Raw genomic sequence first — 18,606 nt, forward strand, 5'->3', positions numbered from 1 at the left:
TAATTTAATATTACTTTTAGAAAATGTTAAATCCTATTCCTTCTTATATCTTATACCCAACACATTTTGCACTCAATCTCTGTATCATTATTTACTATCAAGAGAATGAAATGTAATTTAATATTGACTTACAATAAATTTAATTTGCAAGAGACTCTTTTGGAAGAACAAACATATTCTATAGCCCTGAAGAAATAATTTAATTGATATAGAAACAACACAATCCTAGAGCATATAGAAATCTTTGACCAACTAATTTGATGTGATATAAAATAATAGATATAAATAGATATGAAATGTCTTTGAAAAACCTAGATATGAGGCACAAGTAAGGTATAGTTTGTACTATCCCTGCCACAGTTCCTTCCTTTGGTATAGATGATCAAAATTTGAAATTTTAGGGCTGCCTAGCTGGCTCAGTCCGTAGAGCATGCAACTTTTGATCTCTTAACTGAGACTCTCCTTTACCTAAGGGACCTATCTACATAATAAGGCAACCTTTGTTTTTCTAAACAGCTCCTTAACTTCTTGTTTTTGGCCTTCCTCCCCTTTGTATCCTCAAACCCTACTCATCTTGTTGCTCTTATAAGCTTTTTGTTGACTCATTTCCCTCAGAACTTGAAGTCTGTGTGGATTTCTCAAATGCCTATTAAATTTTACTTTCTCCTGTTGATCTGTCTTATGTCAATTGATTCTAAGTCCAGCTAGAAGGAGCATAGGGCAGAGGAAGGTCTTCCTCCCTGACACTTTCCACAGTTGCTAATTTAGTTTTTGTGTCTCTGACAAAAATAAATTGTATATTCCAAGCTAAGCTTTCACTTCTTTTACATAAGCTGTTTGTTGAAATTTATTATATATTTTATTAAAGAGGTAGGAAGGGTATTGACATTTGTTGCATCTGCTGTGTTCTAGGGACTATGCTAGGTGTTTTACGTACAATATCTCATTTAATTCTCCCAACAACTGAGAGAATGGTATTACTTCCTAATTTACAGATGGAGAAAAGAGAAGTCAGAGTTAAATAATCCCCAAGGATAAACTTGTTTGTAGCAGCCAGTATTCAAATCCATCTTACTTTGGCTCAAAAGCCCATGTATCTTTTAGTATACTACCTTTTCTCTTGATTGTGAAAAAGAGAAACAAGTGGAAGTGATTATTTTTCAGAGTCCACTTGGACTAAACTAAATTTACCAAAGTTGAGTAGCATCCCTCAGGTAGGATTTTACCTGTGAAAAAATAAGGGGATTAGGAGAATATTTAGTTCTAGGAATCAGAAATGGAATTTTTGAGCCTTTGGTTCTAAAGCTTTCTCTGGTCCCATTTCCTTGGAATTGCTCAAGTTAAAACATTTAAAACATTTTTTGAGCACTTTGCATACAAAGCACTGTCTTAAGAACTCACCCCCTAAAAAATCAGGTTCTGTCACCTCTAAAATGGATTTTGAATCCTGCAATTCTGATCTTTATAACTTCATGGAACTTTTCCCATCAATTCGAATCAAATTTTAGATGTACTAACTTCTTAGGTAAATCCTAAATTATACCTATATGAGAGTTCTTAAAACAACACAAAATATATATGTATATACGCATATATACTAATAAACATTTTTATTGTTTATAGAATGAATCAGCAAAGACTCGTTAGCATAACTATACAACACAATTTTACCTTTTTACAATTCTTTTAGAAAACAGATTAGATTTCATGTAGTATTCAGATGAGTCATTGTAGGATGGTGAAAAATATTAGTCTGGGCTGGTATTCAGAAAACTGGGATGTTCTGGTCCCAGCTCTACCTTTAGATTTTATAGTAGTGATTTAGCTTCATTTTTGGGCTTTTCATTCAACTGAAAACTGAGGAGTTGGATGGATTGGTTATTCTTTAAGACTTTTTCAAGCTTAAAAATGTCATGATTCTAAGTGGTTTTGGTAGGAAACATATGAAGATATTCAAGAAGGAAAGAGTTTGCAGTTGTTAAGAATAGCTAGCATTGTTGACAAAAAGAGTCATTGTGTGAAACGAAGCAGCTAGGAATAAGGACAAAGGAATGCATCCCTGACTAAATTTAAAGAATAAAGATTTTTAAAGAACACTTTTTGACCTGGGCCCTGAAATAACGTAGGGCTGTATAAAATACACACACACACACACACACACACACACACACACACACATTTACAGGTGCCTAAATTGATTTATAAATCCATATGTCCTTAATTTTAACCAAAACATCACACTGTATCATTATTTTAAAGGGATCAATTTACAGGAATACATAAAGGTCATATTCAATAGGACTTTCATATATTTGAAACTGGGAATTCTATTATATGAAAGCTGTAGAATCTTTTCCCAAAGTGTAGTTAGGCTTGAAATTTTACGCATAGATTTTATATGAAATATATACCTGGTTTCTGAATAGCTTTCCTCAAAACCATAAACATAAAAAATGCTCACTAAATAAATCCACTTAAGTGGAATCCCCACATAAGTTTATCTTTAAACAGTAAGCCCTGGGGGCACCTGGCTGGCTCAATTGGAAGAGCATGTGACTCTTAATCTCAGAGTCCTGAGTTCCAGCCCCAAATTGGGCACAGAGATTACTTAAATAAATAAACTTGAAAAATAAAAACAAAAAAAAAGAGTAAGCCCTGTATTTTAAACACAGCATAGTTTAAGAATTTTAAATTACTATATAGAATATACTTACCAGAAACTCTAAAAGTATACTCTATTGACATATATGTATATCTTGCCTGAAAACTGATTGCAAAGAGAAACATTCAACCAACTAAAAATTTTGATCCATATCCTCCCCCCAAAATTGTCAGAATACAGTTTATACTGAATAAAATTAATTTGGGTTTGCTGAATCAGCATATTACTTATGCAGATTCAACATTGCATAACTTTTTTGAAGTTCAGCTGAATTTGCAGAAGTATTGTGCAGAATTGCCTTGGAATAGGACTGAAAAGCATCCAAGACCTTCCCTGCAAAAAAATGATATCTCATCTGAACATATTTCTCACCTTAAAATTCTTTATTAACATCCTAAAGAAACACTTAGAGTCTTTGAGTTTGAATATAATGACACAGTGAGGACTCTAGGGACAATGAAAAAAAAGATGCATCAGTCTTGCTCATTTTAAGACAAAGTCATATTAAGTTGACCTACTGATAGCTCTTGACAGGAAAGTATTCAGTATAATTCTGTTTAAAAAGTCGTTTTAATTCCCAGATAAATTCATGTGTCAGCTGCTATGTTAACTGAATGCCCAGAAGATATGTGCATTCAATTCAATCCAATATTAATAACTAAGGGGGTAGTCTGGTATGCCAAAATAAATATAAAGGGATTGGTAACTTTGATTTTAGATGACACAACAACTTAAATTAATTACATCAGGGAAAGAGAGGGGTAAAGAATTATTTTAAAATATAAATTAAAGGAAGATCCAAATATTCTTTAACTTAAGTTTTTCAGACCTAATAGGCATGACAAAACCTGTCTTCATTCCTTTCTATTCAGCTCAGCAAGTGCTTTTGAGCTCCAATAGTTAATCAGTTACCAGATTCCACAATCTTTGTTTTTCACACTCCTCAATTCCTACTGTGTATTGTTCCTCTAATGTACTTAAGATCACCAAGCAGGCCAACACTTTTTTTTTATGCCTTAAAAAGGCAATTATTATTGTATCCACAATTAGATTTACCATATAAAATTGTTACCATATAGCAACAGCCTATAAAACATGATAGTATATTATCAAAGAAGTAGATGGCTTAAGATAAATCATTAATAGGTGAATTAGATTTAGCAAAATTATTCAACCCAGCTTTCTTCATGACTATAGCCATGCCTAACTTACAAAAAAGTATAGGGAAAGTATAGTATATTATATACTAAATAACTTTTATTTAAACAAATCAATGAATATATATAAATACTATAAAAAAATATCTAACCAACTTGACATGAAGGGTATAATCTAGGTATTACCATGTTAAAAATAGATATCTGTTTAAACATTATTTCTTAATTTAACCTTAAGTTAAGGTGCACAGACAGTTGAGAAATAGAAAAAATATATTAACTTACCCTTCAATTTTTTTAGAAAACCTCTGCTCTGGGTCAAAAGCACAAGGTGTTTCACTTCTGACTTCTGAAGCTATGAACTTAAACAGTAGATGAGAGGAAGCCCCCTCTCTGGACCACGCTAGAGTTTGCTAGACACCACTGCTATGTGGAAGACTCCTGCTGCATCTAAGCTATATACAGTGTGCAATGGATAACCTAATATGCCTTTCATTTAACTGGCTGGGCAGGTTTCTACCGTCTGTGGAACATGGACTCAAACCAGAATATGTTGGCATAACAGGCCAGTCAAACCGGTTCTTCTGTAGATCCAGAACCTGTCCAACCAGTCTGCATCAAAGGCTAGCCCAACAAGCTGCAGCGGCTCAGCTCTGCTAAGCTTGTATGGGTGAGTTATCCCCACCTCCCATCCACTCCCAACAAACTGCTCAGAATGTTGTAGCCTCCAGCAAAATAATTCAGAGTTCTAGTGGGAGGGATAGATCTATGTCAGGCATAGCAAGAGTCCATTGTTATAAACCTCTCATTGTAGATACTTGAGTATCTGTCATCCTCTAGGTAGGTAATCCTTTTAAAAATGTACTCCAGGGCTTTCTGCAGATTAAAGCCTCTAGAAAGAGATTATCTACAATGAAGAAGAATCCATAATGCCTGACCTTTTCCACTAGTCCACTTGGCTCTGCTTGGTTTAGTTTAGCCTTGAGAGGGAGGTTGATATTCCCTACAAGGGTAGTGGCCCTGAAAGCTAGAAGGAAGCATTCTTAGAGGGACGAAAACGAGGTATAGGTTGACCAAACTTTTGCCTGGATATGTGATCTTCCTTGTACTCAAATGATCCTCATACCATTCCATTATAAAGTTGGAAAAACTCCTATTTGCTACATATTCGGACAACATGAAGGGTTTTGCTTTGGATATTCAACAGTTGAACACAAATTATTGGCACCTACTATGTGCCAGGATCTGTGCCAGGTCCAGGGTTGCAATGGTATAAAAGAGAAGTTTAGTAAGAGATGGGAGCAATGTCCAAGTTCCCAGTTAAGTATGTCTAGTAATGTTTTGGAAGGAAGAAGTAAACAACAGAAGATCATATTTTGACAGAAATTGGTTGTATTAAGAGAGATCATACCTTACCATAATATTTGTACATTTAGAAACAGCCCTTCCTATCTGCTGATGCAGTGATTCTCAAACTTTACTGCTTAAGTATCATCTGAAGTGCTGATTAGGAACAAATTACTAGGCCTCACCTCCAGAGATTCTGATCCAGTAAATCTGGAGGTACCCCAGCACTTCTGGTGATTCTGTTGCAGCTGTTGCAGGGACCTTAGCCCCAGACTTCACAATCAGTTCCTTTTCTATATTTGTACCTAATTATATAGAATACATATTAATTAAAAGTTGCCATATTCGCTTTTATAGCTCCAGTGTCTAGAATACTGACACTTAGAAAGTATTTAGTAAATGCTTATTAAGTAAATATCTACTCAGGCCTAGCACTTGCTAGATCCTAGGGGAATCACAACTAGTAACTATTATGGGAATCAAGCTGCAATAAGTACTATAATTATAGTAATTGAGGTAGGAGCACAGAAAAGGGAGTAAGTATGATTGAGTATGGGAAAGACTTCACAAAGGAGATTGGTTTAAAGACTTTTTTTTTAACCATGACCAAAGATTGCTATCTGCAGGATAACAAAAGTTTGAGGGAACAATAAAAAGAATGTTTTTGATTTGACTCAGTAATAAAAGCTTTAAAAGTATCTGAGTATACCATGACCTCAAAACTTAGTAATAAGGTTATTTTCTTGAGCAGGGGTCAGCAAAATTTTCCACAAATGATCAAAGAGAGTAAATATTTTAGGGTGTGTGGGCCGAATTGTCTCTGTTTCAACTATTTACCTCGAACATTATAGCTCAAAAGCAGATATAAGCCATAGGCAAAGCATGGGTGTGGTTATATTACAATAAGACTTTATAAAAACAGGTGACAGGCCGGATTTGATGAATGGGCTATAGTTTCCTAACCCATGCTCTAGAGTGAAAAGTAGAAATTAACAAGATTGCATAATTGGTTAGGAAAATAGGCTTTGGCAGTCCAAAACACTTGGGTCCATCCCAGTTTTATTCCATATTAGCTTTGTCACCTGAATTAAACATTTGTTTTATTTCTAAAATATGGATGAAAATAATAGAACCTAACACCTAAAGTTATTGTAAACTTCAAATGCTGTAATTCACATGAGGTTTTATCCAAAAATCAGTAAGGGCCCCATATAATGTCAACTAAAAATAAAACTCATTAAATATGATAGCTAAACATGGGTGTTCATTTACATAATTTTCATTTTTTAAAGTTCTACTCAAGGGACCCTTCAGTGGCTCAGTCAGTTAAGTGTCTGAATCTTGATTTCAGCTCAGGTCATGATCTTGCGGTTTGTGAGATCTGCTAATAGCGCAGAGCCTGCTTGGGACTCTGTCTCCATCTCTCATTGCCCCTCCCTGCTCATGCTCTCTCTCAAAATAAACATTAATAAAATAAAATCCTGCTCAAATGGCCGTAAAGAATCAATAGCATGAACTCTTAAGGATCAAAAAGAATGAGAGAGGTAGCAGGCAAGAGATGTCCATACATTTTGGAAGAAGGAATGAAAATGAGTGATGATTGATTTAGTGGAGTAGAGAAAGAGGAAATGTACTTGCAATAATAAAAGCAAGTATATCTCTGCTGCAAAATTCTAGGAAACATTGGAAATTGGAATCAGGAGATACCTGTAAATGGGGAGTGGGAGGGGGGCTTGAAATGGGACGATTAGTTAAAAATCTGCTTAAAGAGGGTATCTGGGTGGCTCAGTCAGGTGAGTGTCTGACTGTTGATTTCAGCATAGGTCATGATCCCAGGGTCATGGGATCAAGCCTTGTGTGGGTCATTCCCTGCCCAGAGTGGAGCCTGTTTGAGATTCTCTCTTTCTGCCTCTCCCCTACTCATGCTCTGCTTCTCTCTAAAACAACAACAACAACAAACCACTTTAAAATCTGCTTAAGGAGCAGTTTGCTCCCTAGATCCCTCCCCCAGTCTAGATGCCTGGAGACTGCCCCTTCTTCAACCTTGAGAGAAGATTGGGGTAGGAGTTACTGATTCATGCTGGAGAGATTATCCTAGGCTGGTTCTGGTCTCAAGAATATCAAGCAGAGGTGAGGGTGACTGGTAAGCAATGAGATTATATTAGTTTCCTGTGGCTGCTATAACAAATTACCACAAACTTAGTGGTTTAAAAGGACATAAATTTATTATCTTATGGTTCTGAAGATGGGAAGTACAAAATGGGTCTCAATGGTCTAATGTCAGTCTCCTTTTTGGAGGCTGTAGGGGAGAATCTGCTTCAGGAGGCTGCTTGCATTTCTTGGCTTATGGCCCCTTCCATCTTTAAAGCCAGCAAATGGCCAGTCACTCATGTTGCATCATTCTGACACTGACTCTGCTGCCTCCCTCTTCTACCTTTAAATCCAACTATATAATCCAGGGTAATCTCCCCATTTTAAGGTCAGCTGATTATCAACTTTAATTTCATCTGCAACTTTAATTCTCTTCTGCTGTGTAACATAAAATATTCACAGGTTCCTGGGATTAGGATGTGGATGTCTTTGAGACACCATTATTCTGCCTGTGGCAGAGATTAAGTCAAGGTCTCTATATTGATGGTGAGATATGGAGGTCCATTCCTTTGCTAGGCTTCTGAATGCTAGTAACCAGGTTTATACTCCTTACTCAGAAAGCAGAAAACTGGAGAGTTTATCTCAAGAAACTCTCAAAAATTCCATTACTATAACACAGTGGTTATTAACTAGGGATGATTTTGCCCCCAAGGGACATTTGGCAATGTCTGGAGAAATTTTCCATTGTAAACAACTGGGTGAAGTGGGGAAGAGGTGCGCTACTGGCATCTAGTGAGTAGGGGCCACGGATGCTATGGATGCTATCTTACAGTTCACTGCAATGCATCCTTCCTTGTCCCTACCCCCCCAAATAATGATCTGATCCAAAATGTCAATAGTGCCAAAGATGAGAAACCAGTCAACATCACCCTAATAGAAATAAATAAACCCCACCTAGGCACACAGAGTTGCAAATCAGCAACAGATAGAGAGCAACAGATACATCAGCAACAGATATAGAGAGCATGTAGCATGAAAGAGACAAAAAGAAACCAATAGATAAAATGAACTTACAGAAAATAGTTAATGTAGGGAGCAGAATAATTTTTTGAAAACTATATTAATATCTTCAAAGAAATAAGATACTGATTACATAAAGTAAGAACAGAAGGCCAGCTAAAAGTAGAACTTTGGGAGAATAAAAAAGAGATATTGGAAAGTAAAAATATGAGAGCAGAAATAAAGTCTACAGGAGATAGAAGGTGAAGTGAGGCAATCTACCAGAAAGGATAATTAAGATGCTACTGAGGGATGTTCTACAAAATAAGAGTAAATTAAGAAAGATGAAACCACTAATCCAGAAGTATGGAAATGGAGATACCAGTCCCAAGACCACAGCACCGTGTAGACTTGCTGCACACTAATAAGGTATTGAAGACTCTGGTTTTTACTTCAAATTTGAATTGCCTATGACTGAGAGAAGGAAGAAGGAGGATGAGAGTGGGGAGAGAGTGAGAGAGAGGATAGGAAGGAGGGAGGGAGGGAGGAGATACGGGAATATGACTGATTTTTGGTATGAGATTTAAATTTAAAAGATTTTTTTAAATGTACATGTTCACTTGCCTCACAATTAACCAAGGGTTAATGTTCAAAGATCATAAAATGAGGAAGGTAATTAAACTGTACAAGTACAAACTTGCACCTGCAGAAAAAGTTTGCACAAACATTTATATCTGGCAGTGTTCATAAGTAAGCGTTTGCAACATACTATCCAAGACCTAGTAAAACCTGATCACTGTAAAATTAAAAGCATGTTTTACCTGAATAAGCCCAAATTAGGAAACCTGATTTGAAGCTTGCCTCGGTTACTCTCAGTTACTGTTAGTTACTCTTATGTAAACATGGATTAGATAGTTTTTTTTTTTTTTTTTTTTTACCATTGCTTCATTTATTAAATAAGGAAGTTTGATTGGATATATTCTAAATATCTATTCAGCTCAACACTTTTATTCTAAAGTTCTTTTGAGCAAATGGAACAATTAAAAAAATGTGGGAGCAAAAGCAAAATAAACTAATCAAGGAGACATTTTTACAGAAAAGCAATTTTAAAATGCAAGCTAATTTTAGGTTGTGTTCTCCAAAGGCTGGCACTGAGATATGGATTCAGGTGCAAGTAATTAATTAGAAATGTGCTCTAATATGAAATCAGTAAGGTAGTCAGGGAGGCAAGACAAGAAAAGAGAATAAAAAAGCAAGGATATGATTTCAGCATCAGCCTGGTCTCAGGGAGCTCCAAAGCATAAAGTATAAAGTCAGAGTTTATCCCACTTGGAGGCAAAAGAACTAGACTTTCATACCCTGAACAAGTTACCAGCTGCTGGCTACCCCAGGGATTTGTAAACTCTCAGGTACTTCCACCTCTCCAAGAGAAGTGGCTCTAGTAACCCAAGAACATTCCTTTGAAGAAGGTTGCAGGTATTATAACATTAAGAGTGAAACATTAAGACTGCTGCTTCCATCCAAGATGGTACTTATAGGGGTCAGATTTATCCTATCACCTGAAAAAACAAGGACAAAATGTATAAAACAAAGGTTTTCAAGACATTATATCAATCAACAAAAAATAGTTATCTCTAAGAGAGAGTAAACGAACAAGTTGAGTTCTGTCAAGTTGGATAAAAAATGCAAAGCCCAACTTCATACTGCCCTCAGTAAAGATACTTTAGATCTGGAAACCCAGATAGGTTAAAAATAAAATGATTGAAAAAGATATACCATGCTAATACTAGTCAAAAGACATCTGGAGTAAATTAGTATCAGACAAAATAAGCTTTAGATTAGAGAGTATTACTGGGTGCCTGGCTGGCTCAGTCAGTAGAGTGTGCAACCCTTGATCTTGGGGTTTTGTAAGTTCGAGCTCCCCATTAGGTGTAGAGATTACTTAAAAACAGATCAGAGAATATTACCAAGGATAAAAAAGGATCATTTCAAAATAAAGGGGGTAATTCATCAAGGACACCTAATCTACATAGATCACAAATCCATAATTATATTTAGCAATTGTATCTGGAGATCACATTTCATTCCATCTTTCAGTAATCGATAGAATAAGAAAGGAAATCACACTTAACACTATCAACCTATTTGATATAATATATATAGATCACTCAGCCTAAAAGCAACTGAATACACATTCTCTTCAAGGGTATATGGAACATTTACTAAGTCACCATATTCTGTGTCCTAAAATAAGTCTTAAATTTAAACAGATTAGAATCATACAAAGTATGTTTTCTGTCCACAGTGGAACTAAATTAGAAGTCAATAAAAGAGGGGCGCCTAGATGGCAACTGGTTAAGTGGCCGACTCTTGGTTTTGGCTCAAGTCATCTCACAAGTTAGTGAGATTGAGCTCTGCATTGGGCTCTGCTTTGGCAGTGGAGACTGCTTGGGATTCTCTCTCTCCTTCTCTCTCTTTCTCTGCCCCTCCCCTGCTCATGGTCATGCATGTTCTCTCTCTCTCAAAAAATAAGTAAACTTAAAAAGTCAATAAAAGAATGTTGTGTGGAAAATCCCCAAATATTTGTAAACTAAATAACACACTCCTAAATAACCATGGGTCAATGATGAAATAAAATAAGAAATTAAGAAGTATTTTTAAATAAATGATACTAAGAATACAAAATATTAAAGTTTGTGAAGTAAATACTTATTTAAATTCAGATGCTCTAATATTGTAATGGTGGTAGGTATATCACTTTACATCTATGAAAAAGATTAAAATACAAAAGTATTAAAATAACTATAATTATAGTAATCTGTTAATGGATACACAAGGTGAAAAGCTGTAAATTGTGACATCAAAAACAATGTTGGGATAGAGAGTAAAAATGTAGAGCTTTAGTATGTGTTTGAAGTCAGGTTGTTACCAAGTTAATATAGACTGTTATATCTATAACATGTATTTTTTTAACTTTTAAAAAATGTTTATTTTTGAAGAGAGAGAGAGCATAAGCGGGGGCAGGAGAGGAGCAGAGAGAGAGGGAGACACAGAACTTGAAGCAGGCTCCAGGCTCTGAGCTATCAGCACAGAGCCTGACGTGGGGCTCAAATTCACAAAGTGTGAGATCATGACCTGGGCCAAAGTCCGACGCTTAACTGACTGAGGCACCCAGGTGCCCCTATAACATGTTTAATGTAAGCCTTGTGGTAACCACAAAGCAAAATACCTATGATAGATACACACACAAAAGATACAGGAATCTAAGCATAGTGTTACAGATACTCACCAAATCACAAAGGAAGAGAGCAAGAAAAGAAGAAAGGAGCAAAGGAATTACAAGACAACCAGGAAACAATTAACAAAATGGCAAAGTGAGTTCACTTTTATGAGTAATTACTTTATTTTTTTAATGTCTATTTATAAGCTGTATACTGTACTGTTTAAAGTTAAAAATGTTAGAGAGTAAATCTTAAAAGTTCTCATCTCATCTTGGGGCACCTGGATGGCTCAGTTGGTTAAGCACTCAACTTCGGCTCAGGTCATGGTCTTGGGTCTGGGAGTTTGAGCCCCTCATTGGGCTCTGTGCTGACAGCTCAGAACCTGGAGCCTGCTTTGGATTCTGTGTTTCCATCTCTCTCTGTCCCCCTCCCCCTGCTCATGCTCTGTCTCTCTCTCTCAAAAATAAACAAACATTAAAAAAAAAAAAAAAGAACTGCCATTCTTTAAAAAAACTGTTCTCATCTCAAGAAAATTGTAACTATGTGTGATGATGGATGTTAACTAGACTTACTGTGATGATCATTTTGCAATATATACATATGTCAGGGTTTTTTTTTACCTGAAACTCATAAAATATAATATGTCACTTATATTTCAATTTAAAAGCAAACTCAAGGAATCAGAGGCTATGTCTCCCTTGTTTTACATTGTATCTCCAATACCTAACATAGGGTCTGCCTGACATAGAGTGAGCATTCAATAAATACATGTTACAGGAATTTGAACCAAACCCCTTTTGACTTGGTGATCTGAAAAATTTTCTTCTTTTCTTTAAGCATTGTTTATTCTGTCTCTAAAATGAGAACTATGGGTTAGACTGTCTAAGGTTCTTTTCAGATTTGTCACTTTATGGTTTACTTTCCTTAAACCTCAATCCCACTCCTAGTAACATTTTTCATTGATGAAAAAAAAATAGTAGGGGACTTTGATGCCTTGCTTTTAACAATGGTCATCTGGACAGAAAATTAATAAGGAACATTGGGCTAAAGCTACACATTTGATCAGATGGAACTAACAGACATATACAGAACATTCAATCCACAGTAGACTAGATGGACCTAACAGACATACACAGGACATTCCATTCAGCAGCAGACTACACATTATTCTCAAGTGCACATAGAACATTCTATAAGAAGCCTTAGCAAAACGTAAGACTGATTTCATACCAAGTATCTTTTCTGACTACAGTGGTGTGAAATTAGTTATCAATAACAAGAGGAAAACTAAAAAATTCACAAATGTGTGGAAATTTAATAACACACTCCTGAACAATCAGTGTGTCAAAGAGGAAATCAAAAGGGAAATTGAAAAATCATGAAACAAATGAAAATGGAAGCACAGAATATTAAACTTATGGGATGCAGCAAAAGCAGTTCTAAGGGGAAAGTTTACAATGATAAATGCCTACATTAAGAAAAAAGAAAGATTTTTTTTTTTTTTAAGTAGGCTCCACACTCAAAGAGGGGCTTGAACCTGCCCCTGAGATCAAGAGTCAGATGCTGTACTGACTGAGCCAGCCAGGTGTCCCAAGAAAAAGAAAGATGTTAAATAAACAACATAACTTTACATCTTAAGCAGCTAGAAGAAGAACAAACTATGTCCAAATTAATAGAAGAAAGAAAATAATAATTGGAGCAGAAATAAATGAAACAGAAACTAAAAAGACAGTAGAAAATATCAGTGAAACTATGAGCCAGTTTTTTTGAAAAATAAAAAAAATATTGACAAAACTTTAGTTAGACAAAGGAAAAAAAAAGAAGACTCAAAAAGACTCAAATAAAAAAATTGGAAATGAAAGAGACATTAACATTGATAACACATACTAAGGATCATAAGAAACTAATGTGAACAATTATAATCTAACACAACAGATAACCTAGAAAAAATGGATAGGTTTTTACAAATATACGACCTATCAATATTGAGGCACAAAGAGAAAACCGTAACAGACTAATCACTAGAAAGGAAATTGAATCTGTAAAACTCTCAACAAAGAAAAGTCCATGATCAAATTATTTCACCAAACATTGAAAGAAAATTAATACCAATTCTTCTTCAACTCTTCTAAAAGATTGAAGAGGAGGGAATACTTGCAAACTCATTTTATGAGGCCAGAATTACCTTGATACTAAAACCAGAAAAGACACTACAAGAAAAGATTATAAGTCAATATCTTTGATGAACACAGATGCAAAAATTCTCAATAAAATATTAGCAAACCAAATTCAAAAGTACATTAAAAGTAACATACACCTTGATCAAGTGGGATTTATTTCTGGGATGTAAGGATGGTTCAACATATGCAAATCAATAAATATACCATATGAACAAAATGAAGGATAAAAATCATTCGATCATCTAAATAGATGCAGAAAAAGCATGTGACAAAATTCAACATCCTTTTATGATAAAAAATTTCATCAAGTTGGGTAAAGAAGGAATGTAAAGGCCATATGTGACAAACCCACAGTTAACAATACTTTGTGGTGAAGAGCTAAAAGGTTGTCTTCTAAGATCAGGAGCCAAAGATACCCACTCTCAACTACCTTTATGCAACATAGTACTGGAAGTCCTAGCCAGAGCAATTAAGCAAGAAAAAAGAAAAAGCATCAAAATAAAAAAGGAAGAAGTAAAATTGTCTCAGTTTGCAGATGACATATTACATATAGAAAACCCTAAAGACTCCACCAAAAAACTGTTAGAACTAATGAATGAATTCAGTAAAGTTTCAGAATACAAAATCAATATAAAAAATCAGTTGCATTTCTATACACTAACAGCTAACTAACAGAGAAAGTAAGAAAACAATCCCATTTACAATCACATCAAAAAGAATAAAATACTCAGGAATAAATTTACCCAAGTAGGTCAAAGATCCATATGCTGAAAATTAGGAAACATTGGTGAAGGCAATTGAAGAAGACACAAATAAATGGAAAGATATTCTGTGCTCATAGATTGGAATGTTATTAAAATATTTAAATGTTACCCAAAGCAATCTACAGATCCAGTGCAATTCCTATCAAAATTCCAATGATGTTTTTCACAGAAATAGAACAATTGTAAAATTTGTAGGAAACTACAAAACACCCTGAATAGACAAAGCAATTGTGAAAAAGAGGAACTAAGCTGGAGGCATCATGCTCCCTGATTTCAAACTATATTACAAAGAATAGCAATCAAAACAGTATGGTGGTGGCATAAAAACAGTCACATAGATCAGTAGAACAGAATGGAGAGCTCAGAAATAAATCTACACATATATGGTCAATTAATTTGTGACATAGGAGCCAAGAACATACAATGGGGAAAGGACAGTCTTTTCAATAAAAAGTGTTGGGAAATCTGGACAGTCCCATGCTGTATATATTGTATATGTTGTTTATGTATATATGTATTATTAAGTCATGAGAAAGAAGAAAATTCTGCCATTTGTGAAAATGGACCACTATCTTACACCATAAAGAAAAATTAACTCAAAATGGATTGGAGAATGTAAGGCCTGAAACTGTAAAGCTCCTGGAAATAAAAATAGGCGGTAAGCTCATTGACATTGGTCTTGACAATGATTTTTCTGGATTTGACAACAAAAGCAAATGAAACAAAAGTAGAAATAAACAGTGGGACTACATCAAACTGAAAAGTTTCTGCACAGCAAAGGAAACCGTCAACAAAATGAAAAGGCAACCTGAATGGGAGAAAATATTTGCAAGCCACATATCTGATAAGTGGTTAATATCCAAAATATACAAGGATCTCATACAACTTGTAGCAAAACCAAAAATATAAAACCCAAAGATAATATGGACAAAGGGCCGGAAAAGACATTTTCCCCAAAGAATGGTCAATAAGTACATGAAAGGGTGCTCAACATCACTAATTATCAGGGTAATGCAAATCAAAATCATAATGAAATATCACCTCACAACTTATTAGGGGCACCTGGGTGACTCAGTCGGTTAAGCATCCAACTTCAGCTCAAGGTAGCTGTTATAAAAAAGACAAAAGATAACAAAAACTGATGTGGATGTGGAGAAAAGGAAACCCTTGTACACTGTTAGTGGGAATGTAAACTGGTACAACCACTATGAAAAATAGTGTGAAAGTTCCTGAAGAAACTTGAATTAGAATTGTTACATGATCCAGCAATCTCACTTCTGTGTATGCATCCAAAGGAAAAGAAATATCTTAAAGAGATATTAGTACTGCTGTGTTTATTGCAGCATATTCACATAGCCAATATAGGGCAACAACCAAAATATCCATTGATGGATACAGAAAATGATATATATTAATCTTAATCATATAAATATTATAATAGATATATAATATTCCACTGTATATGTATTATATATTGTTTATGTATATATGTATTATTCAGCCACGAGAAAGAAGAAAATTCTGCCGCTTGTGACAGCATGGTTGAACTTGGAGAACAGTATGCTAAGTGAAATAAGCCAGGCAAAGACAAGTACTGCATGGTATCACTTATATGTGGACTCAGAAAAAAACGAACACATAAAAAGAGAGTAGAATGGTAGTTCCTGGGAAACTCAGTGATTGGGGAAATAGAAGAGACTGGTAAAAGAGTACAGACTTTCAGTTATAAGATGAATAAAGTCTGAAAAGTTCTACAGTGGACAAAATGCTATCAAATAACATTCATGCTACAGAGAAATTAGTGATGAGAGGAAGAGTCAATCAGTGAGGCAAACTTCATTGTTGTCTTATTTTAAGAAATTGCCCCAGCCACCCCAACCTTCAGCAACCACCACAGCAGCCATCAACATGAAGGCAAGACCCTCCATCAGCAAAAAGTTAATAATTCCGTGAAAGCTCAGATGATGGTTAGCATTTTTTGTTAATATTTTTATTAATTTTTTTAAAGTTTATTTACTTTTCAGAGAGAGACAGAGTGTGAGCAGAGGAGGGGCAGAGTGAGAGGGAGACACAGAATCTGAAGTGACTCCAGGCTCTGAGCCACCAGCACAGTGCCCAAAGTGGGGCTTGAACTCATGAGCCTTGAGATCATGACCTGAGCTGAAGTTGGATGCTTAACCAACTGAGTCACCCAGGTGCCCCAATAAAGTATTTTTAAATTAAGGTATGTGTATTGTTTTTTTAAACATAATACTGTAGCACACTTAGACTACAGTATAGCGTAAACATAACTTTTGTATGCACTGGGAAACCAAAAAATTCATTTGACTAGCTTGATTGTGATACTGGCTTTATTGTGGTGGTCTGGAGCTGAATGAACATCCACTGTCTGTGAGGTATACCTATAATTCAGTCTATAGCACTGGTATTTGTTGTTAAGATAATGTAATTTTTACCTTTGTTATTTTTGCCTCTTAGTGTTGATGGGGGAGAAAAAAATCCCTGCAGCAACTCAGTTTCAGCAAGGGGCCTTAGGCTGATTAGAATTGGGTTTCAATTCTAAATCCCCAGGAGGGAGCATTGGTGGTTCAGTGGTAGAATTCTTGCCTTCCTGCCACCCCCCAGCCCCCACCAGGAGGGAGAATCAGATTGACAGAGGTTAGATTATATATCCATGCTTGAGCACTCAGTTTTGGCCAGGGTCAGGTTATTTAGTGCATATCAGGCTGATGGGGCCCACCTTTGTTGACCCGAGACAGTTTCCAGTGGATGCTTAACCGGAAGCTGGTCAGTTATCTTAAACATTATTTACTATTAGAAAATCGGTGTAAAAACTATATAGAATTGAGCAGAAAAGAGCAATATAGTATATTTTCCAATTTTTATGTCTAAACTGAGAATAAGGGCTTCCCAGAATAAGCCCTTGGGAAGTTTATTAGTTAGAAAATGTTATGATTGAAAAAGACTTAAAAGGGAAAGAGCTTGAAATGAGTATTTTATATCTGTATTTAAAGTTGAAGTAATTGGTGTGCTTAAACTTCCAATATGAAGTCATAGAACTACAAAGCAAAATGAACTTATGGTTAAATATTGCAACTTGCTTTGTCTGAAATTACCTAAGTACTATATAGGTGCTAATGAATTCTCCAACTTGAGGAGACATGCAGTGAAAATTGCATCATTCTTTGGTTCTGAGGGCTGCTGTAAGCAGTGATTTTTTTTTTTCCACACATACTTTTTTCCTTTAAATTGCTACCTTGTGCCAAATTAAGAGATATGAATTTGCAAATAGCTTCATTTTATGTGCTGCAATAATAACTAGACTCACCAAGGAAAAGTAACCTCAGCTACCTTTACAAAAGCTCATTTCACATTTATTATTTTCACTTTATACCTGTGTCACTACAATTTATTTTTTTTGGTGACCCATGTTAGAAGGAGTTTTCCTTTGTCTGAGAGTGTCATGACCAGTGTCTTTAATGTCAGAGAAGGTGTAATTAGCTGGAAACATGGCTGGAGGTCACAGTTTCTAAGTAGCAACATGTCTTTACTTTTGGCTTGGAGCACAGTGGCAAGCTTCTCTTCCTGTCCTTCCAATTCTTTCCTCCTTGGCATTATAGTATAGTTGTTAGGAGTTTTGGTTCCAAAATGAGAAAGAACTGAACTCAAAACCCTGTTCAACCATGTACTAGTTTTAAGTTCTTGGGTAAGATACTAGGCTCCTGAGCTTAGTTTCTTCATCTGTAAAGAGGGATAATAACGTTATTACAAAGATTAAATGGGGTAATATTTGCAATGTACTTAGCAAGAATTTGGCACATAGTAAATGTTAAAAAGTAGTAGCAATGGTTAAAAATAATACTAATTATTATTTTCGGTGCTAGGCCTGGGGAAACAACAATGCATTGAGGCATGGTTCTTGTCTTGAAGGAACTCATAGACCAACAGAGCATGGGACTCAGAAAGTGTCATTGTACATGTATCTTTATGTTGGGGAGGCACTTGGTATTTGATAGTTGGTTCTTGATATTTCCATTAAGCACTACATTATTATTATTTTTTAGTAACCTATAAAGTTTATTCTTAACTTTGGATTTTAAGAACATTATACTCAGAGCAAATTGTTGTAAATGACTCACTAGAACTGTAGGTGTTGGCATTCTTTGCCTTGTTCTTTGTTTTGTC

At 35.4% G+C, this 18,606-nt stretch overlaps 1 protein-coding gene across 3 annotated transcripts in view; it reads right to left on the reverse strand.

Annotated features, from left to right (window-relative positions):
- Positions 1–18,606, reverse strand: part of RBBP8 (RB binding protein 8, endonuclease) — a 379,995-nt gene that overhangs the window by 106,333 nt on the left and 255,056 nt on the right. For 2 of the 3 annotated variants that reach the window (XM_049620355.1, XM_049620356.1), the window contains exon 1: positions 4,105–4,248. The exons of the other annotated variant lie outside the window; for it this stretch is intronic. The gene's annotated coding sequence lies outside the window, so the exon portion shown is untranslated. Of the gene's footprint in view, positions 1–4,104; positions 4,249–18,606 lie in introns of those variants that run through there. 3 annotated transcript variants of the gene reach the window in all.

This window comes from Panthera uncia (genome assembly GCF_023721935.1).
Source record: "Panthera uncia isolate 11264 chromosome D3 unlocalized genomic scaffold, Puncia_PCG_1.0 HiC_scaffold_8, whole genome shotgun sequence".
Lineage (NCBI taxonomy): Eukaryota > Metazoa > Chordata > Mammalia > Carnivora > Felidae > Panthera > Panthera uncia.